Source organism: Elephantulus edwardii, unplaced genomic scaffold (genome assembly GCF_000299155.1).
Source record: "Elephantulus edwardii isolate Elephantulus edwardi_28Jun2011 unplaced genomic scaffold, EleEdw1.0 scaffold00081, whole genome shotgun sequence".
Lineage (NCBI taxonomy): Eukaryota > Metazoa > Chordata > Mammalia > Macroscelidea > Macroscelididae > Elephantulus > Elephantulus edwardii.
The window spans coordinates 10392414-10410375 of NW_006399831.1; the positions used below are offsets into that span (position 1 = coordinate 10392414).

General features: G+C 38.5%; 1 pseudogene; it reads left to right on the forward strand.

The window, feature by feature from the left end:
• Window positions 1-12833: 12833 nt before the first annotated feature.
• The window catches only part of LOC102871626, an 18864-nt pseudogene continuing 13735 nt past the window's right edge, over window positions 12834-17962 (forward strand).

The window sequence follows — 17962 nt, forward strand, 5'->3', positions numbered from 1 at the left end:
TGAACCATGCAGTGTTACCCTGCTCTGTTCTGACTACTGCCTCTTGGTCCAAGTATAGGTTTCGTATTAGCACAATTAAATGTTCTGGGAAGGAATCCTATAGGAGAGAGTAAAACTACCTACAGGGCTTTCAAGGCTGTAAGTGTTTATAGAAGCAAATTGATGCATTTTTCTCTTGTAGAGCTATTGATGGATAAATTTTTAACCATTGTGGCACCAGGGACTCACAAAGCCTGGAGAGTATCAGAAGCAAGTGGAGACTTGCCTCATCTTCCATTGAAGACTGCACAAGCTTTTGCTCTCTTTAAAGAGTACAGAGGCTCATGTTTGTTGGAGAAGGGTAGCATGTAGCTTTTGTAGATTTACTGAATTCCTTTGATGAAGGACTCAACAATATTTAAGAATTACAGCAGCGAGAGGGACCCTCTGGGATAAGAAAGCTCCAATAAGAATTGATTTGCAGTTAGTTTTGCTCCTTTTAACTGATGATAAAATTAAAACTCAATAAGCTCTGAAATCTCATGTATACTGGAGACTAGATTAGAAAACAAGTAGACTTCATTCCAAAGTTCTCTCCAGTCAACCACATCATTGTCTCTGTAGAGAAATGGTAGCCACAATCTCCATTAGGTCAACCAGAACCATTCCATGGTCTCTAATTTTAAAGAGAAAAACTCTGACCAACCTATTGCAATAATTTAAGTTGTAGAAATCTATCTGATCACTCTATGTGCAAAAACAACATTTGATCCCACATTGGGTTATTGAATGAGAAAGTCATCCACTGATAAACTATTGGGCACAGATACAGTGACAGGTGATTTTGGAAAACATCTCTTTCTTTCCATGTTCAAAGGAATCATCACCTCCTTCCTACTCTTAAAAATAAGCATATGCATCATTCTGTAGCAAATAGCTCCAACAGTTTTATTACACAATAAAAAACAATTTATCACAAAGGAAAGAGCTGGAAGGATTCTAAAATGTAGCAAATTTTCATTCAGACTTCTTGTGGGGGATCTCATCTGATCACTTTGAGATTCTTTTGGTGCCTAGAACGAGACAGTACTTAATTTAGAAATCTGAAAATAAAGACTGAACATAACTAATTTATTTTTATTTACAAGTTTGAAAGAAATCTTACTGCTAAGTTTAATGAATTTCAAACTTTTAGGAAGGATTTAAAATATATCTTCCTATATAGTGAGAATTTGAGCAGCATCTTGGAGCATGTATTTTTATTTTATATGTTTTGATTAGTTCTTTAGCATTCTTTAAAAAAAAAAGATGAAAATGAGTCCTATAAGCGTCACATGGAATACGTCCACATTTAGTCCTTCTTGTCTAAAAACAACATTTCTATGCTAAATTGTTCATCTTTTTCAGGGCTGCTCCAAACATTCTTCAAAGCAAATGTATTTGGTCTATTACTTTGTATTCTTTGAACAGACAGTAACATATTTTTTGACAGCTTATTTTCTACAGCTAAGCAAGAAGACATTGTAAAGCAGTCTCAAGGCATTTAGTCTGGTGTTAATGATCTGTTTTGACTCTTTCTTGTCTACAGTATGTGATGTTTCTGCTTCAGCTTCTGCTGCAGAAGATAAGATGACATTTGATACTTGGGTTCACCCCGTGAAAAGTTTAATTTAATTACAGAAGGGTCTGATTGGCTAGATTAAAAGGTCAAGTATTCTAAAATTTATTTGAGGGGGAAGAGATTTGAGAGGGTTGCACAGTGCAAAGTTCATACAGTCAGATGAAAGCAAAACATTATAGAAATGAGACAATGCTCAAAAGCAATGATTATTTTCATTTTGAAGGGAGAGATACATTTCAACATATATGCAAGATGTTTGACATTAACACTTAATAATCATTTATTGTCAGTATTGTTTTTTCACACATAAATAGTGCTGCATTAGGACAGTTTGCAGAGAAAGAGAGACAAGAGAGACTGAGAAAGACATCAGTAAAGATTTTACCGAGCTACGCTAGAGGGCTAGAGTCGAGGATTGATGAAGGAGAGGATGATCCTTATCCAGGTGGACGGATGTGGTGACTGCTGCTCTTGAGTGTCAGGAAGTATAAGGATGGCACAGGGTAGATCTTTTGTTCATGGAGTCTCTATGAGTTGTACTCTACTCGACGGTACCTAACAACAACAGGCTAGAGGTGAGGTCTTTGTGGTTCTATAATAGATTTCTCACTTTCCTCCAGGAGAGGAATGTTTCATTCTGAGGCAACTACCTTATGCACAGTCACCAACTATCTGTTCACTGAAAGCTTGTGTGTGTGGTTTTTTGGTTGTTTGTGTGTGTGTTTCTTTTTCTTTCTTTTTTTTTTTTCATGCTGAAGGGATTTCAGTGGAGCACGTAAATTAAGACAGATTAGACAGAAAGACCTGTTGAGTTTGTACAAATATTAGCTTGTGAAACACCCTGTGAACCACAGAAGTCTCATCCACAGTTTATCCTGAGTATGGCACAGGATGAAGCGATGTTTTATTTTGTTGTGCAAGAGGAAGCATAACACAAGCTAATAACCACAATAGGCTAGACTTAAATTTGTTCTAAAATAGCACAAGAGACCAGAACTATCAAAATGAAAATACTCCTAAAAAAAGAAAAATAAATAAATTAATTAATTAAAAAAAAATAAAATACTCCTAGAAAGCATAGGTTTTCACAGTTCCCCCTACACTTCCACCCACCCCCAACACACCACACACACATACACACCCGTCTTTCCAACCACCACAACCAAAATTTAGGTAATTTGTATTGTCAATTATGAAATGTCTTGGAACATTAAGAAATGCCAATGAATCCCAGGTAGCTGTGCTGTGTTGTTTTCAGCTTGCTGTCTTATTTTGAAGGAAGATACGCGCCAACACTGCTGAGCAACACCATTTAAGAACGTGAAGAGCCTGTGTTATGAGACCTGTGCTGGTGGCACCAGGGTCGTCCTGACCAGCCCATTAAAAAACAATCTGAAACAGTCAAGTGACTGCCTGAAACCAAAGAATAAAGAATCGTAAAGGTTCGGCTGATTAATGAAATGAGTTCGTAGCTCTGAGAGTTAATAAAGGAGCAAGCTGCAGAGAGGAGAGGGAGAGGAGCGCCAGGCGAGTCTGATGGGCTCTCCGAGTCTGGCGTCATTCCATAGGTCAAATGTTGATTAAAGGATAAAAGGGGGATCAAAACTGACTCAAAGATTCCTGGCTCTGGCCAGTTCATTAGACAATATGGTAGCGAGGAATGTGAGGAGCAGCTGGCTTTTCAGTTCCATTAAAAAATCCTCCAGCTTATCATGGGCATTAAGCGTGTGCCTGCGTCAATCTGTCCACACATGAATTTTCACCAGGCAGTGAGACTGCTCCCCAGATAAGCCAGCGAAACGAGATCTGCTTGCCACACGCCCCACCTCCACCCTTCTAAAACGAATTACAAAATCTCTGGATGAGGGAACGTGCAGATGTAATACGCCCGGCCCTCCATAATACGTTTGATGCAGTGTCTTGCAATATCTTACTTGAAAAATTAATACACATGGATTCAGACAGAAGTGTTGTCGCATGGCTTGAAAACTGGCACAACGACTGTAAACAAAGGGTAATGACAAATGGCAGTGCGTCAAGAGCAAGAGGCGAGTTTTCCGTAAGAAGTGTTCAGAGGGCTCCTTGAGGCAGGATGTGCATTATCTACACATTAATGAAAAGCAGGTGAATGCAATCACAGTCGGCACTCAATGGGAAGAAGAGTAAATGGGGAGGAAAACAACATGGTGTCAAAGGAATGCTTGAAACGTCAATGAGGGAAACAAACTAAAAATATTACTAGTTTGAATACAAGAAAAATGACAGATATTCTCCCAAAAGTAAAATATTTACAGCACCCATGCAAATAAATTGACATGATCTTCCACTTTACCTTTCATCAGCTCTCAGATTAACTGTTGGTGCTCCAGGTTATATTTGCAAGTGGGAAAATTACATATTTCACAGCAGTGACAACTTAAACATCTTTTAATAATAATAATTATTTCTAGTCCTTTTGCCGTCAGGCTCTAGATTTTGGTTTTTATTATGAATTTTAATAAAAATTTACAAATATTATTTTATTTCCTTTTTTATTTCTCTACCCACCCCTCCCCACCAGTTCATTATTCTCTTTGAAAACGAAAAGAAAAATTCTTTCATTCGTTTGGATGCTGATTTACAAGTTCAAATTCAGAGAGCATAGACCTCAGATGTATTTGTAGTCAGTCAGCCAAGTTAACCATGGCAAAACTCAAATCCACTGTTGGCTAGTCAATTCTCGCTCTTCACACTCCTGCATCAGTTTCTGAGGCTGTGTATCTTTATGGGAAGATATTTGCCTATCCTTCATGAGGGGGGCCATTGTTGTTGTTGTTGTTGTTGTCATTGAGTCGCTTGCAACTCATAGTGACCCTATGTACAAGAGCCCTAAACCCTGCTCTATCCTGTACCAATTTCACTATCTCTGACACACCTACTCCCACTACCCCAATTACTGATTCAGTCAACCTCATCGAGGGTCTTCCTCTCCTGTGCTGTCCCTCCACTCTCCCAAACATGACAGCCCCAAGGACTGGTCTCTCCTTGCAACATGCCCAAACTATGTCAGAAGAAGTTTCAGAATCCTTGCCTCCAAGGAGTAGGCCTGCTTCACCCTCTCCAGGACAGACCTGTTTGTACTCTTAACAGTCCATGGTATATTCACAGTCTTCTCCAGCACCACAGCTCAAAGGCATCAATTCTCTGTCTATCATCCCTAGTCACTGTCCAGTTCTCCCATGCATAGCATGCAATTGCGAAGACTGTAACCCAGAACAGGCACACCTTAGTCTCCCGCCTGATGTCATTGTTCTTCAGCACTCTGGAGACGTTCCTGACAGCTGACTTTCCTAATGCAATTTGTCTCTTGATTTCCTGGCTGCTGGTACCATGAGTGTTGACTGTGGAGCCAAGCAAACTAAAACTGTTAATTATCTCAACCTCTTCACCATCCATATTGATGCTGCCAATTGGTGGCGAGAATTAGTGGTGAGAATCTTTGTTTCTTTGAGTTGAGCTTCAATCCATATTGAAGGCTGCAGTCCTTGACCTTTTGGAGCAAGTGCTTCTCTGCTTGCTGGGGAGCCATTAGTAGCCCAAAACATAACACATCATAATAACAAAGTTATTTAAAAAAATAGGGTAAATATGATTTCTATTGTTTGCATACAGAGCTCATAAAGGCAATTTTATCATGGTTGTTACTAATTTTTCCTATAATGATTAGAAATTTTCCATAAATGTGAAGTGATATGACTAAGTTATTTATATATTGATTTTTATTTATTTATTTAGTCCTTTGTCAGAGCAAACACATAATAGGCTACTAAGTGAGACATGGACAGTTCAAATCCTCATAGAGTTGCCTGTGAAAAAAGGCCTGGAGATCTGTTCCTGAAAGGTCATAGCCATTAAAAACGCTGTGGAGCACAAGTCTACTCTGAAATACGGAGTCACCCTGAGTCCAAAGCAACCATACTACAATTTATATATTTATTATTTGTTGAAGTTTTTACTCAAAAGTTTTTTGGGTTTTTTTTTTTTTTTTTTTGCAACAGTGAGGTTTTTCCAAAGTAAAACTATTAAAACAAGGAAAGCAGATAGCTCTCAAGAAGTTTTGCTGTGTGGCTTTTGAAAACATCAATTCTAAAGATGGCCCACAGACTTTCTCAGTTGTGACCCTTTTCATTTTTGGACAATTTTGCAGACCACACAGGAAATGAGACTCTAGGAAGTGTGGCTCGGGAGGAGCTGTGTGAGTGTCTATCCACATTTTCTCCCTTGACAGTGAGTCCATAAGACTGATGGCATCTTTCATTTGCCACCTGCTTCATACCTGAAGTCCCTCTTTCTAGCCAGTCTGGGTCAGTCTTAACTGAGGCACAAACTCTTTTCCCCAAGTATCTATTTTGGAATCCTGACCCATCTGCTGACAGGGTTAGGTCACAGACTTCAGTCCCCAACAGTGCTTCTCTTTGTGCCAAGGTGTACAGGACTTTAAGCCAGAGTCTTTCAGAACCTTGGGTCCACTTAATCCCACAAAGCTTTGATTCCTGCCATCCTTGGCCTCTACTCATGATGCACAATCCAACAGTGTTCTGTTCTCTCACGTCCTCATCCTCACACAAGTCTCTGTTTCCTCTCCTATGACTCATGTTCTCGTTCCCACTCACTTTTCCTGCTGACTCCCTGGCTTTTGTCCATCTGGCTTCTATCTGCTCTGCCTTTTCCTACATGCTTTACTGGCAAATACCTATGCATCTTTCAAGATTTAGCTCTGTAATCATTCTCTGCTCTGCAGAGTAGAATCACCTTCTCCTAGCTGATCTCCACTGTTGTTGTTATTTGTTTTTGTTGTTATTGTTAACAGAGGCCTTCCAGTACATTCCAACTCACGGTGACCTTAGGTACAAGAGAATAAAGTACTGTCTGGTCTGTCACCATGCTCACAATAGTCACTATGTTTGAGCCCATTGTTGTAACCAACTGTTTCAATCTATCAAATTAGGGGTCTTCTTTTTCCTTCTCCAAGTAATATAGTCAAAGCATGTGAGATGAAATCTAAACATCCTTGCCAATGTCAGATATTTCAGTAAACAAAATAAAGATTGGCTTAGTTGTGTTATAGTGAACATTTTCACTTTTAGGGGTTTTTTGTTTGTTTGTTTTTTACCACATCAAAGACTTTTCTCAGAGTGGCTGACATCTGCTTCTCTCCAAAACCCACAGAATTAAAATCTCTTTTCAAATTTGTAATCCCTGACACAGAAGAGTAATTGGTAAGTAAGATTGTCTCCTTGTTCTATTTAAATGACTACCTCATGGTCTGTATATAGATTCCACATGAGCACAATTAAGGATTTTAGAATTCCCTTTCTTCACAATGTTATCTATAATTTTCTATGATCCTCACCATTGAATACTCTTGCATAGTCAACAAAACACAGGCAAACATTTTGGTATTCTCTGCTTTTAGCCAAGATTTACGTAGCATCAGCAGTGTTATCCTTCATTCCTCATCTTGAATGCAGCTTGAATTTATGATATTTCCTTGTCAATGTATTGCTGTGAATACTTTTGAGTTTAACATTTGACTTGTGTGTGAAATCATCAATGTTGTTGTTGTTGTTAGGTGGTGTCGAGAACAACTCATAGAGACCCTATAAACAAAAGATTGGAACCCCGTTCTTTACTGTTCCATCCTCATGTTTCCTGACAAATAAAAGCCCATTGTTACAGTCACCATGTCAATCCATCTGGTGAAGGGTCTTCTTTTCTTTTGCCAACCCTCCACCCTTCCCAACATCAAGGCCCTCTCCAAGGAATAGCCCTTCCTAGCAACATGTCCAAAGTATGTAAGGTGAAACTTTCTCATTCTTGCCTCCAAAGAGGCCTCCAGCTACAACCTCTCCAAGACATATCAGTTTGTTTTTTTGGCCATCCATAGGGTGTTCAGAGCTCTTCCCCAACACTAAATCTCAAAGGCATCAATTCTTCTTCTGTCATCCTAACTTATTGTTCAATTCCCAGATGTATAGCAAGTGACTGGAAAGACTGTAGCCTGAATCAGATGCACCTTAGTCATCAAAATGACATCATTACTCCTCAATGATTTGGAGAGATCCCTGACTGCCGATTTTACTGGTGCAATGCATCTCTTTATTTTCTGACTGCTGGTACCAAGGGTGTTAAACACGGATCCAAACAAGGTTGTGTCATCTGCATAACACAGGTTATTGATACATTGCCCTCCAATCTTGATGTCACACTCTTTTTCATAGAATCCAGCTTCTTGGATAATTTGCTTTGCATACAGATGAATAGGTATAGAAAAAGAATACAACCCTGCCACACTCTCTTCTCAATTTTAAGCCATGAAGTACAGTATTCTCCTTCTGTTTTCACACAACATCTTCCTGGTTCCGGTACAGATTCTGCATGAGCACAATTAAGTGCTCTGGGATTCCCATGCCTCTCAATGTCAGTCACAACTTGTTATGATCTACATAGTCAAATACCTTTGCATAGTCAATAAAGCACAAATAGACATTCTTTTGATATCACTTACTTTCAGCCAGGATCCTGATATTGATAATGTCCAAATTAGAGAGTGTGTGTGTGTGTGTGTGTGTGTGTGTGTGTGTGTGTGTGGTATGCCTTCATGTTAGAACTGACTTATAGCAGACCCGTCAGCAGGTTTTCAGGGCTGTAAATTGCACAGGAGGAGATTACTTATCATCTACTTTCTCTTTAGTGGCTTTAATGTAAGTAAAGTGTTGAGAGTGGTTGATATTATAGGCTAAGGCGGCAAAAATTTCTATTACAATGGTAGAGCAAATTCTTTGTCTATATGTCTGTTCCCACTGGAATGTTATATCTCACAGGGCTTAGCCCTAATTCTGTACACACTGTTGTGTCCTCAATGCCTAGAACATTGTATTCTAGTACATTGTAGACTTTTAAAAATATTTTTCAAATAACTGAGTATCTCCCTGTATTGGAGCATTTTCTTCTTGGAGGCAAAAACAATGTTCCCTCTCTTGTCCTCAGTTGCTAACACATAGAAAAGTGTCACATAAGAGTGGTTGAACACATTGAATTCTTTCTGCCACCTGGAAACCATGTTGTTACTAGGATTCATAACAACCCTATGAACAACATATATAAACCTTGCCATCCTCACAACCTCTGATATGTCAAATCTGTTGTCACAGTTACTGTGTCAATCCAGCTTGTTAAGAGTCTTCCTTTCTTTCTGTGCCTCTCCACCTTCCCAAGCATGTTGTCCTTCTCTAAGGTTTGGTGCCTCCTCACAATGCCTCTGAGGAGAACCTTGATAGTTATTTCTCTAAGATTTCTATTTATTCTTTTGGCAGTCCATAGGATAATCCATACTCTAACACTGCAACTCAAAGACATTGTTTCTTCCTCTGTCATTATTTGTCATCCTACTTTTTTTTTAATTTAGGTTGTTTATTTTTCATTTCAATGAACATCTACAGAGATTTTGGAATTCCATTCATTCATTGTTGCACCCTTTCCCCCGCACAACCCCCCCCCCGTTTGCTCCTCTCCTTGAAAAGCAAAAGAAAAACTCCCTCATTGGTACACAATCCCCCCCGCACCTCCCCAAATCCCACCCCCTACCCCCAAATATAATCCACTCTGCAACCCTCATTGCATACTCCTACGATAAAATAATGCCCTAAAATATCATCCTACTTTTAAATGTATACGAAGTAACTGAAAAGACTAGGGGTTGGATAAGGAACATGTTGGTCTTTAAACTTATTTTCTTGCTCTAGCACTTTAGAGAAGTCACAGATTTTCTCATTGTAACACACATTTTGATATCTTGATTGTTGTTACTATAGGTGTTAATTGTGAATTCAAGTAAAATTAAGTCACTGACAACTTCAATCGTTTCTCCATTGAGAACGATGTTGTCTATTGCTACAGTGGAGAGGATTTTTTATTTCTTGATGTTGAGATATAATCAAAATGTTGGCTGTATTCCTGTCTCCAGTAAAACTCTCATATTCATTTCTATCAAATTATCTCTTACATGAACTAAATGCCTTGAACACTTCATGAACCTGTTTCTGGTCCTAATTCTCAACTAATATATTTGGAAACACTCCCATAATGCCTAACACTATGTGAACCATGTTCTTCCTTCATTGGGTATTTGTTTCACTAATGTTCATCTTGTCTATCTTTTGTCGAGTTTTTTGAAGTCTGCCTGGGCAGAATATTAAGTGATCCAGGAAGCATTAAAAGAAGACAGAAGGAGTATACAAAGTCACTGTGCCAAAGGAATTGGCTGACATAGAAGAGTTTCATGAAACAATGTCTGAGCAAGAGCCAGTGGTGATAAAGGAAAAGCTCACGACGCTCTAAAAGAATTGGAAAAAAAAATAAGGCCCAGGAATTGACTGCATACCAACTGACATATTTCGACAAACAGACACTGCCCTGGATGCAATCACCAAGTTGTGTCAAGAAATCTGGAGGACAACTACCTGGCCAACTGACTGGAAGAGATCTATACTTGTTATTACTTCAAAGAAAAGGGACCCAATAGAGTGTGGAAATTATATAATAATATCATTATTATCACATGCAAGCAAGATTCTGCTGAAAATGATCCAAAAACTACTGAAATAGCACATCAACAGTGAACTTCCAGGCTAGGTTTAAAAGAAGCTGTGGTACTTGGGATATTATAGCTCATGTTAGATGGATCTTAGCTGAAAACAAAGAGTAACAGAGGAATTCCTATCTGTGTTTCATTGATTATGCAAAGGCATTTGACTTGGTGAATCACAACAAACTATGGCTAACTCTGAGAAGAATATCCCAGAACATTTGATTGTGCTTATGTGAAACCTATACTTGAACCAGAAGGCAGTCATCATAACAGAGCAAGGAAATATTGCATGGTTCAAAATTGGGAAGGGTATACACCAAGGATGTGTCCTATCTATTTACCTTTTCAATCTGTATGCAGAACAGATTATCCAGGAGACTAGGCTCTGTGAAGAGGAGTGTGGCATCAGGATTGGAGGTAGACTCATCAACAACTTGCGTTATGCAGATGACACAACCTTGCTTGCTGAAATTTGAAAAGGGCCTGAAGTACTTTTCTGCAGAAGGTCAAGGACTGCAGCTTTCAATATGAATTGAAGCTCAACATCCAGAAAACAAAGAGTCACACCACTGAGCTGATTTTGCAGCAAGATGACAGACTGTGAAGAGTTTGAGATTGTTAACAGCTTTAATTTGCTTAGAGCAACAATGTCAGTTTGGAGACTAAGTTGTGCCTGATTCAGACCATAGTCTTTTTAATTACTTGTCATGCATCAGAAAGCTGGACAATGACTAGGGATGATGGAAAGAGAGTTGATGTCTTTGAGCTGTGGTGCTGGAGAAGAGTATTGAATATGCCATGGACTGATAAAAAAACAAATAGATTTGTCCTGGAGAGGGTGAAACCAGGCTGTTCCTTGGAGGCAAGGATTCTGAGGCGTGGGTTTACATACTTTGAGCATATTGCAAGGAGGGACTAGTCTTTGGAAAGGGACTTTATGCTTGGAAGGGTGGAAAGACAGCGCAATAGAAGAAGACCTTCGATGAGGTCGATTGTTTCAATAACTGGGGTAATGAGGATAGGTATTTCAGAAACAATAAGATTGGCACAGGATAGAGCCGGTTTCAGTCCTATTGTACATAGGGTCTCTATGAGTCTCAAGCAACTCGATGGCATATAACAACAACACCATTTTAAACATAGTTCTTATAAAATTATTTTAACTAAAATTACGTTTTTAGGTCTCTGTTTTCTATTTTCTGGTTCAACTACCACCTTAAGGTACAATCAAGAATCTTAACTCCAATGTCCCTTAAGCCCCAATCTTACTTATCCAGCTGTTTCTTGAATGCTTCACAGGGTAGCCTACAACATCTCAAAAATCAACATTTACAAAGCTGACTTTATTATGTGTGCCCTGTACTTATTGTTCCCATGGTATTTCTTTGTGTAGTTAATATCCCCAATTATTCTGTTACATAAGACATAAATCTGGAAGGTATTTCTAGACAATTTTCACTCCCTTACTCTTAAGTAAAAGTACTTTCATTTTTCACCTAAGGTCCATTGCCATTTGACTTCCAATATCATTTTCACATCCATCCTACTATTTATATTCTTAAGAACAGCATATTAAAACAATGATTACATTTTTCCTCTTTCACAAAGATAAAATTGATTTTTGTATGGACAACAACAAAGTTTCTTCCTTTCCATTATAAGATTTACTTAAGAGTCATTTGCTATGTTCATGACGATAATGGTAGAATATATTAGTAACTGGAAGTCAGAAAGTGGCTAAAAAAAAGAAAGAAAACAAACATACAAACACAGCACAAACCTAACAAGGCAAGAACAGGCTCAGAAGGCCAAAGGAGGAGTGGGAACAGAGCATGAAAAAAGTCTTCTGAGTTTATAGCTCTAGGCTTTGAGGGGCATAGAAAGATAGTTAGGAAATAAAAAGAATTTTAAACTCTTTTCTGAAATGCTAATAAAGCCTCCCATTATATTTACATATGCAAATGTATTTACATATGCAAATGTTATTGTTATGGCCTAATCCATAAAGAGTGCTAAACCATGGTTGATGCTTCCTAAGTGGTTTGCGGACATCTACCAGTTGCCCCAAGAAAGAAAAATGATCAGTTTCCTTCTGTGTGATTTACAGTCTCTGAAAACCTGAAGGGCCAACTAAGCATCAGTTCTGACTCCATGGCAATGGGTTTGTGCTTTTGAGGCCAGAGTTCATTTAAGTGTGTCTGTCTTCAGACCTGACCACATGAAAGCCAACTGATCAAGCCATGTGATCAAGAGCAGAATTACTGCAGTAGGAGCATCTGTCTAATATTCTTCACTCACCTTGAAGCTGCAGATAAATATTGGCATGGCATTTTAAAGATAAAAATCTGATTGTGGAAATCCTTTCTTTAAAGTTTTTCAGTTATTAATCCAAGTCTTCAAATATTTCAGGCTCCTTATATAGGCACAGGGTACTCTGGTGGCCTACTGAATCAGGAGCTGAACTGTTAATCCAAAGGGGGCACCTCTCTGAGGGTTGAAATCCACCAGCAATTCCCATGAAGATATATATTACCTCCTGTGTGATATACAGCCTCTGTAAAATCATTGAAACATTAGATCTGAGCCAATTCTGACTTAAAGGCAATGAGGTGAGTTTAGGCATCCTGTTGTTAAGTGCCATCAAGTTAAATACAACTCATAGTGACCCTATAAACAGATCTGAACTCTCTCCTATCCTGTGCCAATCTCACAGTCTCTGACATATTTCAGCCCATTGCTTCAGTCACTGTGACAATCCACCCAGTTGAAGGCCTTCCTTTTTCTGCTTCGCTGTCCTTCCACCTTTCCAAGCATGACATCCTTCATCAAGGAATTGTCTCTTCTAGTAACATGGCCAAACTATGTGAGATTAAGCTTCACCAGCTTTGCTTCCAAGGAGGAATCTGTCTTAAACTTCTCTAAGACATATCTGTCTGTTCTTTTGACAATCCATGGGATATTCAGTACTTTTTTCCAGCATCAAAGCTCAAAGATATATTTTTCTTCTGTTATTCATTGTCAAGCTCTCACATGCACAGCAAGCGATTAAAAGGCCATGGTTAAAACCAATTGTACCTTAGTCCTCAAACTAATATCATTGCTCCTCCATAATTTGAAAAGGTCTCAGGCTGCAGACTTTTGCAATGGAATACATCTGATCTCCTGCCTGCTAGTGTCAACGTATTGATTCCTGATTCAAGTAAAATGAAGTCATTGGCAGTTTCACTCTTTCATCTATCATAATATTGCCTATTGGTCCAGTGGTAAGAATTTTTGTTTTCTTAATATTGAGATTCAATCCATATTGAAGGCTGCAGTGTTTGAGCTTTTGCAGAAAGTGTTTCAAAGCTTCTTCGCTTTCAGCAAGCAGAGTTGGGTCATCTGCTTACTGAATGTTATTGATGAATCTTCCTCCAATTCTGATGACCCGTTCTTCACAGAGTCCAGCCTCTCAAATTTAGGCATGCTTGCCCCATATAATGTGACTCTTAAACAACAGTTTAGCCATTCCCCAGAGTATAGCCATCCTGAAACTACATCCTCTTGCATGATTTTCCACATAATCACTTTCCTTACCTACTCCTTCATAACTTCTTCATCTAAATCACTCCAAAATTTTGTGCTAATTACTGTTTCAAAAGCATTCTCCACCCTAGTTTGTGATAATTAACCATCCCTTCAATAATCATGCTCCATCTACTCTACAATCTACGTTCTCCTTCTTGAACTAGCTAGCCTTGTAGTTGATGTTTGCCTGTAGTTGGTTTTGTTTTTTTAAAGCAAGTATAACCATGGAATGCTATGACACACTATGAATACATATTTTAGAAAATTCTTGTGTTTATTACAAAGTTGATTGGTCAAAATATAGATAATATAACATCCCCAATTGTTTTGAGTAAAAACACGATGATAAAAGGCATGCCATTTTCTATCTGCCATAGAGAACACACACTTTCTCATGTTATAAATGTGTATTGTGAGCATATTAAGTTTCACATAGACCAGTGAATCCCTATAAAGTAAATGACTAATTAAGGAGACTAGAGATACCCTAAAGGTTTTAGGGTATAGGGTGACCATAAATGGACAGAAGTGGTCAAAGACCTGAGTTATCAGGGGCTAGCTTGTGGAAGTGAGGAGGGAGGCGGTGGCGGGGCAAGGCAAGTACACTGAGCAGGAAGCTGGTGGAGCAGGGTCGGGGCACAGGACTGTAACACCAAAGAGGGAAGGCAACACTGAATTTGTTAGCTAGGTAACAGGCAAGCATCATTCATCTGCTCTTTTGGGCAAAATGCTTGTTTTCAGATATTGCAATGAAGATAAGCTTCCAAAGTAAGACAGACTAGGAAGAAGAACTGGCCATCCACTTCTGAAATAAAAGGCCTTCAAAAACCCTATGAGCATGCTTAGATTAGACTACTAGATATGGCACTATTGGGAAATAGTATTGGCAAACCCTGAGCAGAAGCACAGATGCAAGCAGACATTAATAATTGGAACATGGAATATGATAGGTATGAATGTAGGAAAATTAGACATTGTTAAGGGAGAAATTAAATACATAAATATTGACATACTAGACATTGGCAAAGGTAAATGGATTGGTATGGGACATTTTCAATCAGAAAATCATATGATCTACATTTCCAGAAATGAAATGGTGAAGAAAAATAGGGGTCACATACATAGTCAAAAAGACTATTTCTGTATACATCTTGAAATACAATGTAGTGAGTGACAGGATAATTTCATACAAGGAAAACCTATGAATACCAGTATTTTTCAAATATACACAACAACAGCCAGAGCCAAACAGGTGGAAGTAGAATATTTCTACCAACTTTTGTAACTGAAAATAGATAAAACATGCAACCAAGATGTATTAATAATAATGGAGGAGCGGAATGCAAAAGTTGGAAACTGAGGATAAGGAACAGTACTTGAAAGACATTGATTTGGTGACAGATAAGAGGCTGGAGATAAAATGACAGAATTTTGTACAATGAATATTCATTGCAAATGCTTTTCATAAGAAACGCATATTGACGTCAGCTGATGGTCTACACAGAAATAAGATTGACTACATCTGTGGAAAGAATTGTTGGAGAAGCTCAATATCAGCTGTGAAAATTAGGCCAAGTCCCAGTTGCAGAACAGATCATCAACTACTTCATGTGTAAGCTCAAATTGAAGCTAAAGAAAATAAAATCAAAGCCACATGAAACAAAATTTGACCTTGAGTCCATTCTACCAAAATTTAAAAACTATCTCAAGAACAGATTCGAGGCCTTGGACATTACTGAATGAAGACTAGAGGAACTGTAGGAGGATATTAAAAAGATGATTTATAGATAATGCAAAAGGTCATTACAAAGCCAAAGAAAGAAAAAAAATATTAATACTGATGTCAGAACAAACTGAATATTGCTCTAAATCACTGAGACACCTAGGCAAAGGAATGGAATCAGTTAAGTTAAAGAGCTCAACAGAAGATTTCAAAGGGCAGCTAGAGAAGACAGAGCACAGTATTACAAAGAAATGTGCAAAGAGCTAAAGTCAGAAAATCAAAAGAGGTGATCTCACTCAGTATTTCTTAAGCTAAAGGAACTAAAGAATAAAGTTAAGCCTTGAGTTTCAATACTTAAAGATGCTATGGTCTGAATACTGAATGATCCAACAAGCATTAAAAGAAGATGGAATGAGTACACAGAGTCACTGGACCAAAAAGAATTGGCTGACAAAAAAGAATTTTATGAAACAGCATATGATCAAGTGCAATAGAGATGAAAAAAGTTTAAGATGCTCTGAAGGAATCGGTAAAACCAAGATCCATGTAATCAACGGGGTCAATACCAATTGACATATTCTAATATACAAATGTACCCCTTGATGTGCTTACCAGGTTGTGCTAGGGAACCTGGATAACTCCATGGCTGTCTGGAAGTGATCCGTATTTATTTCCATTCCAAAAAGAAGTGATCCAACAACATGTGGAAATTGTCAAACAAAATCACTGGTATCACACACTTCTTGCTGAAGTTTATCCAAAAACAAATACAACAATATACTGACAGAGAACTATCAGAAATACAAATTGGGTTTAGAACAAGCCCTGGCACTAGATGCACGATATCCAATGTCAAATGGCTCTTGGATGAAAGCAGAGAGTATCAGAGGAAGGTCTACCTCTGTTTCATTGACTATTCAAAGGCCTTTGACTGCCTGGATCACCACAATTTGTGGCTAACCTTGAGAAAACTGGGAATCCCAGTACACTGTGCTCATATGAAACCTATACTTGGACTAGCAAGCAGTCACCAGCACAGAGCAGGGAAATGATGCATGGTTCAAAATCAGTAAAGGAGAGTGTCATGAATCCATCCTGTCTCCATACCTTTTTCAATCTATATGTGGAACAGATCATTCAGGAGGCTGGACTTTATAAGGAAGAATGTGACATCAGAACTGGAAGAAAGCTCATCAACAATCTGTGTTATGCTTTTAACACAGCCTTACTTGTCAAAACTGAGGCAACATTGAAGCATTCGCTGCAGAAGGTCAAGGACTGCAGTCTCAAAAATGTATTGAAGTTCAACATCAAGAAGACAAGAATTCTCATCACTGGGCCAATTGAATATGAAAAAGAGATTGAGATTGTTGATAATTTCAGTTTAATTGGTTCAACAATTAATATGCTTGGCACTAGCAGTCAGGAAATGAAAAGACTAATTGTACGGAGAAAATCTGCTGTTAGGAACCTCTTCAGAGTGCCAAAGAGGAAGGATGTCACACTGGATACTAAGCTGGGCCTGATCCAGGTCATGGTCTTTCCAATTACATGGTCTTAGCAATTACTTCGCTATGTCAGAGACTTAGACAATGAATAAGAATGACAGAAGAAAAACCAATGTCTTTGAATTGTGCTGGAGAAGACTATTGAACATACCATAAACTACCAAGAGAACAAACAGGTCTTTCCTGAAGAAGGTGAAACTCAGTTTCTCCTTGGAGGTAAACATTTTGAAGCTCCATCTCACATACTTTGAGCATGTTGCCTAGAGGGAATGGTCCTTGAAGAAGGACATAATTTTTGGGAAGGATGGAGGTCCAGTACAGGAGAGGAAGACCACAGAAGAGATGGATTTATACAGTGACTAGGGTATTGGGGATAGAGGTGTCAGAGACAGTGAGATTGGCTCAGGATAGGGCAGGATGAGTTGCAAGCGACTCAACAGCATATAATAACAGGGAAAAAAGTTTTTTATTTAAAATTAATAAAGATGAGTGGATCTGAAAAACTAGTTAACCCTGGAAAAATAAAATATAAATTTTTATATCACAATAAATGTTACAAACTTATTCATGAGTATAGTAGAGCACAAAGAGGAGAAAATTATGAAACTTGCCTAATTGAAATATTTCCTTGAGGAAGGGTGTTTGCACCAGCAAACGTAAGACCACAATCTCCGGGGCAATCAAGATCATTTGGCAAAACATATTTCATATATACAAAGACTTTCATATATATGTTTATAAATTACATGATTGTTCCAAAGGGAATCACTCACCCACTCCAAGAGGCGGTCACGTCTCAGAAGCGTGGCTTGTAGCAGGAGAAACTGAAGAATTCAATATTGGTGGACCAACCAAGCAGTTTGTCCAAGAAACCAGTGACTAGACAAATGCAAGCCAGCCTCACTAGACCTTCTTATAGGCAGGCCACACCCTGA